The sequence below is a fragment of the Vulpes lagopus genome, chromosome 3 (genome assembly GCF_018345385.1).
Source record: "Vulpes lagopus strain Blue_001 chromosome 3, ASM1834538v1, whole genome shotgun sequence".
Classification (NCBI taxonomy): domain Eukaryota; kingdom Metazoa; phylum Chordata; class Mammalia; order Carnivora; family Canidae; genus Vulpes; species Vulpes lagopus.
In genome coordinates this window covers 6,555,723-6,569,585 of record NC_054826.1, presented here as the reverse complement: position 1 = coordinate 6,569,585, position 13,863 = coordinate 6,555,723, and positions in this window count along the sequence as shown.

The window sequence follows — 13,863 nt, the reverse complement described above, 5'->3', positions numbered from 1 at the left end:
GGAAAAAAGTTGTCTTGCAAAAAACCAAGAGAGTAGGAAGTATGTAGGAAAGAGTTTATCAAGACGGTATCAAACAATACTATGAAGTCAATAGAATCTTTAGTGCCAAAAAAGCCCTTAAATATTTGATTTACAAAGACAGTCACCCCCAAATAGATAGAGTTGTTCTTCAGGTGGCAGTGCTGCCCGAAGAAAGGCTAAAGGGAAAGATGTCCAGGACTTCTGTGAACATCTCGGGCGAGGGAGATGGAACCCAGAAAGCACCCTTGCACACCCACATTCAACAAGTTTCACTATGATCCCTGTGAATGTTGCTATAATGAATATCATGCCCACGGATATGTCACTTTACAGGCCCACAGGGACTCGGCAGATGTCATTAAGTTTACAATCAGCTGATTTAAGATGGAAGTAATTGCACTTGGCCCGATGCAATCCAGAGTTTTTTCAAAGTAGAGTATTTTCTCGGGCAGGTAGCAGAAGGGGGACTGCAAGGGATTGAAGTGTGGGGGAGACCCAACCCACAGGGACTGGCTTGGAAGATGGAGGGGGCCACCTGAGACCAGACCAGGTGACCTCCAGGGGCCCAGAGCCATGTCTGGCTGACAGCCAGCAGTGAAGGTGGGACTGGAATCTGCCACAAGCTTGAATGAGCCTGGAAGCAGATTTTTTTTTTCCCCAGATCCTCCTGATAATTGCTTAGTCTGGTCAAGACCTTCATGGCAGCTTTATGATTCTCTGAATACAGAACCCAGTTGACAGCACCCTCCAAGCCGCCAGATTTTAAGATCTACAGAACTGTGAGCTAATAACTGAATGCGGTTTGAAACCACCACATTTTTGATAATTTTGTTAACAACAATGGAAAATGAAGACACCCTGCCTACTAGAGAGGAGGGGGGGGACCCTGCCACACTCATGGAGTCGCATCCCAACTAACACAAACACTATTCCTCCAGAAGTAGACATTACAGAGTTATTCTCAGCCCTGAATCATGAACCCGTTCTTAATGAGACCCAGGTATGTGATCACTAAAGTCAGCACAGGTGTAACGTAGGGATGGGCTGCATCACATTCGGAACTATTGCTCTGGATCAGTATTTGCACCCATATGTCCCTAAGCACATCGACATTCAAAGTCTACATTCTCACTCATTTCTCACATTCAAGATTAGTGTTATCCCTCACTCCTGGAATTTAACCTGCATTTATTTCCTTTTTGTTGTTGTTGTTATTTTCTGTTATACTTTCTACCAGTTTATTTAAGTAGAGTTCTGAACCTGGATTCAAATTCCAGCTTCAACAGTATTAACTGTATACACTTGAAGTTACTATTTGGTATCATCGTTGTATGTCAATTTGCTTATATTCGTTGAGGATAATGATATATGGTGCAAAGGGTTGTGGATCCAAATAAATGAGTCAGTGTGTCTTAGATCACTTGGTCTAGTATCCAACGCGCGGGGCATGCAGTAGTCAGTAGTGGAATCTGAATCTTGCCAAAGATCACGGTGTTGATGCAGTCATTTCTGATTCCTCCCCAGCACTTTTCAGACTTTGAATAATTCATATTTAATTTCAGTGATTTTTCGCAAAGGTCTTTTGTTTTCTCAACATGTTTGACAAACATAATTCTCTTACAAAATTGCATATAAGATAAATTACCATAAATGTGCTAAAGTCTGTAAGCAATATCCACCTAATAATTTCTTACATATTTTAAAATATAGTTTATTCTAAAGTTTAGAAGACTAAAAAGACTTGACAACTAAACATGTGTGGATTCTGGCTGAGGAGAAATAACTGAGTAACTCTTTTGACAAATTGTTGAACTTTGAATATGGGGCAAAAACTAGTTTATAGTATTTCATATTACATTTCCTCATTTTACTAACTATACTGTGGATGTATAAGAGAATAACCTTGTTCTTAGGCTGAGCTTGCTGAAGTATTTAGAGAGGGATATGGTACCTCCGACTAATCTCAAATGTTTCGAGAAAAAAGTTACACACAAACATACACACAGATGAGTGAATAAGTAGAGAAACATGAAACATAAACAGACTAAGAGAAAGAGAGGATGATAAAGCAAGTGGGACAAAATATAAGCATTTAGTGTAGGTAGGTAAAAGATCTCTAGGAGATTCTCATACTTTTTGCAACTTTTCTGTGAAGTTGGGTCGTATTAAAATACTACAAAATAATGAGATATTTTATGAAAAAATGAGTAGTGTGTATTAGATATAATTTACTAATCTATAATGATGATAGATATAAAATTCTTAAACATTCATTGGAAATATCTAACTTAACCTGTAAAATATTATGAATATGAATCAAAATATAAAAAACTCATATACTAAATACACCTGATATAATGTAGAACTATGTTGTAATAGAATGAACAGTTAGGTGAAAATGTAATAAAACATAAAATCTAGAAACATTTTTTTTCATGACTTAAATTTCTCCATCATTTGGAATGTACAATTACTTGATGGGATAAATAATAAACTAAATGGCAACATGGAATCCTTTGCACTACTAGTAATTTTGGAGAAGCCATTTTACTCATCCTGGGGCCTCCAGTCAGCCAGCCAAAGGAGTCCCCAGGTCATTAATATAATTTAGAAAATTTTTCATCTAAGTTACATTATACAGGGGCACCTGGGTGCCCCAGTGGTTGAGCGTCTGCCTTTGGCTCAGGGTGTGATCCTTGGGTCCTGGGATCAAGTCCCACATCGGGCTCCTCGCAGGGAGCCTGCTTCTCCCTCTGCCTATGTCTCTGTCTCTCTTTCTCTGTGTGTCTCTCAGGAAAAAATAAATAAATAAAATCCTCACATTATATCAACTTAATGTACCACTAAATATTTTCCATATTTGGATTATTATAGACATATATCCTTAATTCTCAACACGAATTTTTCAGTAATGTGTACATTTCCAAAGAATATAAGTTAAAGCTGTCCACTGTCAACTATTATAAAATCTCTGAGGGGTTAGAGTTGAGAGGAAGGTGCGGATTTCTTGCAAATTATAAATGATATTCATTTTGCAGACATTTCATCTTTTAATTGGATTATGCCAGTCACCAGGAGCATGGTATTAAATCATCTCTCTGCTACTGACATCAGCGACCTGCCTGCAACTTGCATTGCTATACCCAATTGAAGCTGCTCTTGGACATTAGGAGATTTTAGTGATTTTATTCAGCAATTTATATGGAAAACGCACTGTTCAAAATTTGTAAATAACAGTTTTTAATTATTTATTTATCAGTCACTAAGCTGAAGATCTAATTTTACCATTTTTCACCAAGAGGGTAGACTTTTGAAATGTGTGTCTCTGCTTGCAAATGAACCTCTCCTTTCTTTTTACTCATTGAAATTTTTTTTCTTTATTTATTTCTATACCCACTCTAGGTGAACAGTGTAGGCACATTGTTTTGTAAGTCCTCTAATATCCATTCTATAAAGAGATAGAGTTTAAGGGGAATAAAATCTACCACTCCTTCTCTCAGTATATACCAAGAAGACAGAATGTCGTAGTTCAATTGCAACGTAACTTTTCAGATGGAGCATGTCCATGTAAGACTACATGGTCACCCCCCTTATGGAGGCACCAAATTTCTTTAAGCCCTGTTTCTGAACCCATAATGCTTATATCATTTAGTGTACATTCCCAAGAAATGAACATCCAGGGCATGCCTACCTGCTTCATCATATTAGTAGTAGACAGAGGTTATTCTGAACCACAGAAGTTAAGGTGTGAATACTAAACATAACCTAGAATATTTTGTAGGCAAAGAGCACGTCACAGTGTAATCAATTTTTATATTGTAAACTTTGGTTTCCTTTGAATCTATAATTGAATATGTCTCGCGTAGCTCATTTACTCATAGCTGGAAACCGTCTCCTTTTCTGGAGTCAAATGGATGGTAAATTTAAATATCCTCGTCGTCCCTAATAGAAAGGAGGCCATAGGTATATAAGAGCACTGTTTCTTGCTTCTCATATCCGACTAGTGAAATGGCAAGAGGTCCCCAAGAATGGGCTCTAGCTCTCTGACACTAATGGACAATTACTTGGCCCTATGAAGAAGCTTATTGTAATCAAAGGTATGACTAATCATATTCGAGCACTGATAGGAAGCAAAAGAATAGTCTCATTAGCTATTCCCAGATTCTTGACAAACTGGCTATAAAACTTTTCTACAATAAATAAATAAATAAATAAATAAATAAATAAATAAATAAATCTTTTCTATTTCATGATAAAATGTGTTCTATGTTGCAAGCAGTGACTTGGATGTGGTGAACTAGAGCTGATTCAGTTAGTCGTAGGCTAGGATACTAGCTTCTAGTCTAGTTCTTTGAACTCAGGGGGACTTTACTATTTTGTGCAAGTATCAAAGCACCTTATTATCATAAACTGAAGTGTCTGTATATAATTATGCCAGTTTGCCTTAAAATTAAACAATTTTAGTATCCTACAGAGCCATTATTCACCTTTCATACATAATTTTGATATCATAGAGTACAATGACAAAACAAAAAAGTGTTCTAGGATTTTAAAGGCATTAAAGTCCTCATTTTTTAGAACAAGATGAATGAATTTAGCAGCACCTTTTCTTTCCTCCTTAAGAGAGTGGAGTTGTGCTATTTGCTCTTCATTTTTAATGATAGGCACTTTAGTAGGATTTAACACCATTTTGAGAAAGCTGCTGTCATATTACTCTGCACATTTGGGTTGCATAAATGCTAACTTTAATGATGCAGTATTTCCTTTGTAAAATTATCTTTTATGCTGAATGAACTGGTCATTAATTTCACTGTAAAGACACAATTTGTACATGTTAATGTATTTTTCAACTAATCTATTTGTGTGAGCATAGCAGCTGGTAGCTCCTGAAAGAAGACAAGATAGTAAAAATGCTACCTGAGTTCCATAATTTCTTTGATTTCTCTTCCTTATCATATAAAATCCAGCTTTAAATTTTATTTCTTTGTTATGCCGGTATTGTAGTTATTTTGTGTACAAATACATCCGTGGCATATGAGGGTTACATTGGTGCAGCAATTACACCAGATTGCACAATAGTTTGTTAATGCTCTATTACTTTTGCATGCAAATAGCTAAAATAAAGAGACTGAAACTCAGTCACTTTAGCTGTACATCTCCAATTTAATTTACTTTTTTAAAGTCTGCTCATCTACATTTTTACTACAAATATTTCCCATTTTCTTTTATTTCTCTCAGTCTCAATTGAATATTCTTGAACCCACTGGTTCATGACTATATGAAAAAAAAACATTCAATTTTTTTTCTAGCAACTCAAAAAGGTTGAAAATACTCAGGCTTTTTTTTTTTGCAAATTCCACAAATATATTTAAATAAAAATTTTAATATACATGGCAGCAAAAAATGAAAAAAATAGCAAATGTGTGACAATTATATAATAAAAACAAGTTAACTAAATGTAATATTTTCTCAAGAAAGTGTATTTTGGATAAAAGATATTCAATTCCAAGATTCAAGAAATTTGCTATAAGAGTACTACCCACTTTTCTCATATGTATTTCCTTTAATAGCAAAGCAAACGGAGAAAACATATTTACTTAACACTGTGGGGGAAAAAATGCTTCTCAAAAGTTCAATATTTATTTAGATTCCTTTCGACATGTTGAAACATGTATAACCAAAATAGTCCACATCACGTTGAGGTAAAACGGGCATATCTATATTGTCATCAGGGAAATGCTTACTGGTGAAATCAAAGATACACATTTATTAGCAGTTTAATCATTGCTTAGTACTTAGGTTTCTTAACTCACCGGATTATATCAAATTGCATTGCCAAAGAGCATTTCTGAGCACTAAGTCATAATTCTAAAGACAGAGTGATTCTTCCTCAAGGATCAAGGTGGAAAAAAAAAAACATTTTTTTTTTTTTTTAGCTGGTAGGAAAGATATTATTTGTTATTTCTTTTAAGTAAAGCCCTTGGTAATGTAAGAGTATTGATGAGAAGTAGAAAAAAAGAGTATTAAGCCTAGAAATGACATTTAATCATCTTTTCCTTTGTTGCCCTTGGCTTCTTGGCCTTTCATGCCCACCTGGTAAAATAATAAGTAGGGCCCTTATTCTTTAATAAGTAGGATACTTATTCTGCTTATTACTTTATTGCAGTTTCCCTAAGCTATGGGTGGCTGGAAGCAGACTGGTGTTGCTAAGGAGCATCACGATGTTGTATGAAACAGAATTCTCATTTAAATCGTAGAATCCAAGTAGAAAATGACTCTACTGCCAAAACAGAGTGGGGAACACACCATTCATCACCACAACAAAGTGTGTATTTATCCAGAAATGATTTCAGACATGGCAGATGGTACACAGATAGGGAACACTCAGATCGAGAGGGGAAAACATGTTGCCCTCCTCCTAGCGCAGCGAAAACACTCAGCAGTGCATGTGCGGAAAGTGGGAGGGAGGCAATGTAGCCTGGATACACGTTCCCTCTTTGATTTATGCTGCCTCTAAATCACCAGCGATCTCTTAGTGGCTGCTTTGTAAGATGAAGTTGCTTTAAAGAACTCATTTACCACTCACATTTTTACAAATGTTTGTATCTAAACTTCTGTCTCTATGATTCCCTCAACACACACACACACACACACACATGCCCCTCATCACTGTACTTTTCTTATGGAACATTCTCTACTTCATCATCCTGTCTAGTCTTCATGTTACTTCTCAACACACCAACAGTGTCCTTGCTTTGAGACATTTCCTTACCACTACCCCTTCCTGGAATCATGTCCACCCAAATGTGTCACTTCTTCACTATATTAATGTCTCTTTTCTACATCCACAGAGGTCCCTCCTCTAGCCACGCTCTCCTGAATGGCACTGCATTTCTTCACCCTTCATTTTCCCTCACCCTGAATTATTATTTTTTCCTAAAACCCTTGGCTACCAGACATATTGCATATTTATTTTGTTATTTAAATGTTTTATCTCCTTAATAAAAGCTATGCTACATGGAAGTAGGGACCTATGTGGATCTTTCTGTTCTGAGCAGTAAGAACAGTGCCTATAAGGTCCCACTCTCTGCTCAGCCTCAAATGAAGTGGCCTCCTAGGAAGCGCCAATATCAGTGGTGATTTTCTTTCATTTTTTCTTTCTTTCTTTCTTTCTTTCTTTCTTTCTTTCTTTCTTTCTTTCTTTCTTTCTTTCTTTCTTTCTTTCTTTCTTTCTTTCTTTCTTTCTCTTTCTTTCTTTCTTTCTTTCTTTCTTCTTTCTTTCTTTCTTTTTTCTTTCTTTCTTTTCTTTCATCTTTCTCTCTCTCTTTCCTTCTTTCTTTCTTTTTAAGACTTTATTTATTTATTCATGAGAGACACAGAGAGAGAGGCAGAGACACAGGTAGAGGGAGAAGCAGTCACCCTGCGGGGAACCTGATGTAGGACTTGATCCCGGGACCCCGGGATCATGACCTGAGCTGAAGGCAGACCCCAACTACTGAGCCACCCAGGAGTGTCTCAGTGGTGGCTTCCCTTCGGAGTGAAAGGAGAGTGAAGGCGTAGTCACCTGTTCTGTACATGTGTCCCCTCCAGTTGTTTAAAAGGCAGCTAAACTCAGATGCCAGGAAAGAATGAGAAACAATGGGCTCTTTAGGCCTACATATCTACTTCAGCATGTTTTATACACCATGCGGAGTATTGCCTTGTCACAAGTCTTATTTCTTTTCTCTAAACTCACCGTCAATAGTTTAATTTTTATGGTTATATTTTGAAGTGTAGAAATGACTCAGGTGTGTTATTAAATTTCAGTAAAAAAAAATCTCACAAAGGGTTTTTCTCCAACAAATTCTATCATAACCTCTCTTTTTAAAATTGGATTTTTTGTGGTTGATTTTTTTAGCTTGAATTTGCATTTATGTCACTTACCCATGTAATATTTGCTTCCTATAATGACTAAATCTGGTAACCATGTAACGTTGTGCTGTAGGCTGAAACAGAGTTTTGTGAACTACCATCTATAACTTTACACCTTCCTGTTTAACTCTTGATTCTAGTTTAACTTTTGATTCATGTTTAATGTACTTTTAAATATTTAAACAGTTTCTTCTCCCTGAATGCTAATTGACCAGCTAAACATTTGGATTCAGTTAAATCTTCATAACAAGGACCTACCTAGACAGGCGTTCCTGTTATGTCCAGTTAAACTCGTGTCCATTGAATTAATCTTCATTTCTCCACATTTATTATTAATCAGACTTTGTTTTTATGGCTCTCTATCTTCGTAGGACACTCTTGCATTGAAGACAGGGCTGAACTGAAATCATCTCAATCAAAAATGTACATAGCACATGAAAAACTGAGTAAATCTTTGATGTGATTTTTTTCATGTATTGAGTGAAAAATAACTCCTGACTTTAATTGGCTCACTGTCCATTAAGGGATATAAACATATGCAATAATTTACATTTAAATATTTATAGAACACCTATGGAAAGAATGTAAAAATCTGCTATTAACAATAGGAGATTTATCATAGATTATGCCTCATTTTCAAGAGCAGTTTTTTGTCAGTAGAAAAAAGTGCATAATAAAATTTGCAAATTTAGCATTTATTTTCAAGGGAATATGAATAGATGATACCCAAGGGGTGTATTTACGCAAGAAATGATGTATTTATTAAATAACATTATCCAACCTTTAATAAGTACTAGGTTATATGATAGATACATGGAAAAAAATGGTGATCCTATATGCCCAGTTTGATTCCTTTGTTCACAAGAGGTTGGAAAATACATTGGAGAAAGTGTCACAGTACACTTAAAATGCTAGTACACTTAAAATGTAATAATTATAACAATAATAATAATAATGTCAACAATGATGTGAGGCTAAGATTTTCAAGTTTCTGCAAAGATGATGAATTATTCAGGCTGCAGATCTCGCACAAATAAGATCAACTCTTAAACATGAAGCTTCCAGGATTCTGGGCCACAACTACAAAAACTGTGAAGGAATATTGCAGGAATTTATGTGCTTGTTGGCCAGGTTGATTTCACCTGGAGTGGAAGCCAGCCAGAATTCTTAGAGGACAAATTAGAATAAAAGAACCCATCTCCCTTGGAAAATCAACACCTGCTCTTGGTTACATAAATGAACAACATGAGCACACCTTGTATTCCAGATAGATAACTTGGAAATCTTTATCTGTTCAAGTGTTGCTGAAAACAGTTGTTTGATTGACTAGTCACGGACATTAGCTTGATGTAGTTCAAACCTGCCTCTCCTGGGCAAATGGAGGGGATGCTTTGACCTCAAGGAGCATTTATTTGCTGAAGTTGTAGCAAACAAAAATAACTAAATGTTTCTTTATTCCTCATGAAGTCCTGCACAAAACAGGATTAAATTAAAATAAGGCATTTCGGGTGGGCCCTAAATCAATCTGACTGGTGTCCCTATTAGAAGATAGAAATTGGAAGCACAGAGACAGCAGGGTTGTACACACAGAGAAAAGAGCATGTAAGAACACTTAAGAAAGTGGCTATCTGCAAGCCAAGGAGAGAGGTCTCTGAAGAAACAAAACTTGGGGACACTTTAATCTGGGACTTATAACCTCCTGAACTCTGATAAATATATTTCTGTTGTTTAAGCCACCCAATCTGTGGTATTTGTTGCAGCAGCTCTAGCATACTGATACAGGTTGGAAGAACAAATTTAAGTTCTTAACAGAGGGTGAACAAATGGATCATTAAACTTAAAAAGCAAACTAATAAATATTGTTTTAAATGAATAGACGTAGAAACACCAATAACTAGGTTTTAAAAAATCAAAGATGTAAAGAAAATATTCGAAGAGATAATTTCCCAGAAATAGAGACCCATAGAATGCCAAGCAAGCAAAAGAAGGAAACATCCTCATCAAGAAACATTTTAGTGAAATTTAGTACTGTCAGAGATATTGAAAAAATTCTAAAAGCTCCCAAGAGAAATTTTGACTACTTTGAAGCAAAAATATCAACATCATTATATGTACCAGTAAAAACTAAAACTAACCTGGAGCAGTGGAATCTATATCTATCTATATCCATATCATCTATATCTATATCTGAAAGTATATCTAGCAGATATTTTGATTTCTTACAAATTTCAATTATTAAAATATTTTGGGGGTGCCTGGCTGGCTCAGTATATGGAGCATGTGACTCTTGATCTTGGGGTTCTGAGTTAGAGCCCCAGCCTTGGATGTACAGATTACTTAAAAATAATATCTTAAAAAAATTAAAAAATATGTTTTTCCAGAGATAAAAAAGAGACTTCAGATGAAGCTGACATATGTTAGATCTTGATTGATATGAGAGAGGCCCATGGGAAACAGATGGACCTTTCCACTAATGATGCTAGAAAAATTGGTTATCCACTTTCAAAAAATGAAAATGAATTTTTAAAATTCATTCCTCCTCACATACACAAATTGAAGACTACAACGTCAATGTCAACATTAAAACTGTTAAACTATAAAAGAATATCTTTGTGACCTAGTTTTAAATAAATATTTTATAAAGAAAAAACACCAAAAATAATAAATAGTGATATATTTGGTCACATTAACATTTTATAAAAACACACCTTGAAAAGATAAGCCCCAGAATCAGTGAACATAATTGGAGTGTAAATTGGTGTATGTCCCTTGGAATTGATTTTAACTTGTTTATTTAAATTGAATATATATATGATGCTGAATCACATAAAATTTTAAATGTTGTAGGTTTTTTTTAAGATTTTATTTATTTATTTATTTATTTATTTATTTATTTATTTATTTGTTAGAGAGAGGGAGAGAGACAGGCAGAGACTGGCAGAGGGAGAAGGAGCCTCCCTGCAGGAAGTCTGATGTGGGACTCGATCCTGGGACTCCGGGATCATGCCCTGAGCCAAAGGCAGGTGCTCAACCGCTGAGACAGCCTGGCGCCCCAAATGTTTTAAGTTAATAAATGGTCAAATGCTGTCAATTCCCCACGTTTTAATGTTTATGTTCTATATTTGAGATTTTTCCTCTTAGGTACTTGCCATAGAGGAATGCTTGTATATTTGAAAGCACTGGGACTCATCTACAACTATTTTCTTAATAGTACTATTTATAAATTTTTTAAAAACTAAGAATAGGTCAGTAATTAAAAATAAAATGGAAAAGTGCATTGCAGTGTTTGTATTTGATGAAGGATGTTCGTCAAAAATAAGAATTATAAGTTTGTATAGTGAATTAATTGCAAAATCCTGAAAGCACTTAAATGATTAAAAAAAAAAACCAAAAAACAGGAGAATATATCCATTTGACTACACTGTGGAAGACAAAATTGAACCAAATAGTCAATTCTAAGCAACACATTTTTACAGCCTTTTAAAATGTGGTGAGAATATAAAGATATGCAAGACAATTGTTAACATGATAGTGGTTTTCTGTAGGATACAGAGCATAGCTAGGGATGTAAATTGGGAAAAATTTTCGAAGAACTTAACTGATTCTATTTTAAGCTGAATGGTGGAAAATAATGCACTGAATTTTGTGAATGTGTATATCATGTGTTTTTAAAATTTTTTTTAAAAATAAAAATGATTAACAAGCATGGTTTGTTTTTTTCAAGAAGAAACAGTGCTTTTGCAGTCCATGGATTATATACTGTAATAAAAAAGAGGACCATGTGGCAAGTACATTGAGAATGGATTGAATCATATAAGATCTCTGGACAAAAATGGAATTCACAGAAGTTAAATTTCATTGTAATCATAGAGGGGAGCAATAAACCAATTTAGTTTAGTTTTTTTTTTTTTTTTAATCACTCTGGCTGCTGTAAGGAGATTTTTTTTCTCAGAGTAAATAGTGGAGAAGGGAAAACCAATTTGGAAACTCCTATAATAATCCATATGACAGATGTTGGCTTAGACTAGTGTGGTTGTCACAGAGCTGGAGAGAAATAGACAGCTTTGAGATATATGTAGGAGTTATAATTTACAGGACTTTATGATGAATTGGATCCTACTGGTTTAAGTAGAGTTTAGTGTTAAATGATATTTCTATGTCTTCAGATTGAGTCACTGGAGGAAGGATAATTTATTAACGTAGAGAACATAATAGAAAGAATTGGATTGTGGATGGGACTGCATCAAGGAGTTTCATTCTGGACATGTTATGTTTGACCATATTATGTTGTGTTTTGTTGCTGGCATGCTGTCTTCTGTGCAGCAGCTGAATGGAAAAGTCAAGTAATCAGCTTAAAATATGCATCTGGAGAGCAAATGAGAAGGCTAACTATAAACAGTGAGCCACTAACAGGGAGGGGTGTGTCAAATCCTGAGGATTGATTAGATCACCTGAAGAGATGATGTAGAAGGAAGGAGGCAAGCTCTGAGACACTAATACTTTGGTAAAAGGTAGTGAAGAAATTATTTTTTTTAAAATTTTTTTTAGTGAAGAAATTATAAACAAGGAGAATGAGATGGAATGACAATAGATAAAGGAAAAAAAGAAGATAATATCAGAGGAGTCAGGAGAAAAGCATTTAAAAAAATAATCTTCTGTGACAAGTGCTATAGTAAAATTGAGGAAGATGGCTAATAACTACCTACTGGCAAATTAAGGTCACAGTTGATGTAACAAGGAGAATTTCTGTTGAGTGATGCAGTCAGTATGGAGAGTACTAAAGAACGAACGATGCTTGAGGGACAGATGAGCGTGTGTGCAATTTTGACCCTAAGAAGAAATTTGAGTATCGAAACACAGGTGGAAAATACAGCTACTTATACACATAGACAGTGGAACTGAGGTTTTCCTTTTGTTTTGACCAGTATTTCTCATGAATCCTAACTTTGCTGGAGACTATAGAGCCAAGAAAGTTTAAAATTGATAGCAGTTTCCTCTGGTTTGGTGCTATTGCTTATCCTCTTTTAAATAAATATCCCTGAAATATCCTCTCCTTTTTCCTTGTTTCTTTCCAAGATAAGAAGTGAAAATTAGGGCTTGTACTGGGGTATGGGCAGTGGGGGTGGCTCCATGACTTTCAGAAAGTGGAAAAACGCCCTGGATCCATAAGTGAACATCCTCTTCCTATCTTCTGGATTCACCTTGATGATATCACATGACAACCTAGATTTCGGACATGCTGTTGGCATTTCCATCTGAAGTCTGCACCTGGGAACTCACAGACACTCGCTGATCAATGAAATACTTCAGCCTTGGATGACAGGATTGGGCCAAAAATATGTGGGTGCTGGATAATTAATAAAACAATTGTGGGAATCAGAAATTAGAATTTAATTTCTTGCCTATGCTTGATCCGTGTTTAGAAAAGTCAAATAAAGCTCAAGGTCTATCCATACAAGCCCATCCTCTAGTCAGTTTCTCTGTCAATAGGAGTAACATTAGTACACTTTCTCGAGTGCTAAATCGTGATAACTAAGCCTCATTACACACAAACGTAATGTGCTTATCTTTTATGTATTCATTCATTCATCAATGCATTCACTAAAATATTTTGGATTACTAATATTGCTGGGCTCCATGCTAATAACCGATGATTGAGAAATAAATGACCATATCCCTCTTCTAAAGAGTGTAACTAGAGGGAAAAAAAAAAAAAACTAGAGAAAAAACCCCTGGAAGACACTATATGATTATAAATTGAATTAGGATGTGGGGATTAAAAGAGAAAGACTTTTTTTTTTATTTTATACTTTGCTGTAAGGTGTCAAGCAGATAGATTAAACAAACAAAAAAAGATCTGGAAATCACTAACGCTATCTATCACTATGTATAACTCCACTATCTGATAATTCAATAGCTAGGAATATGGAG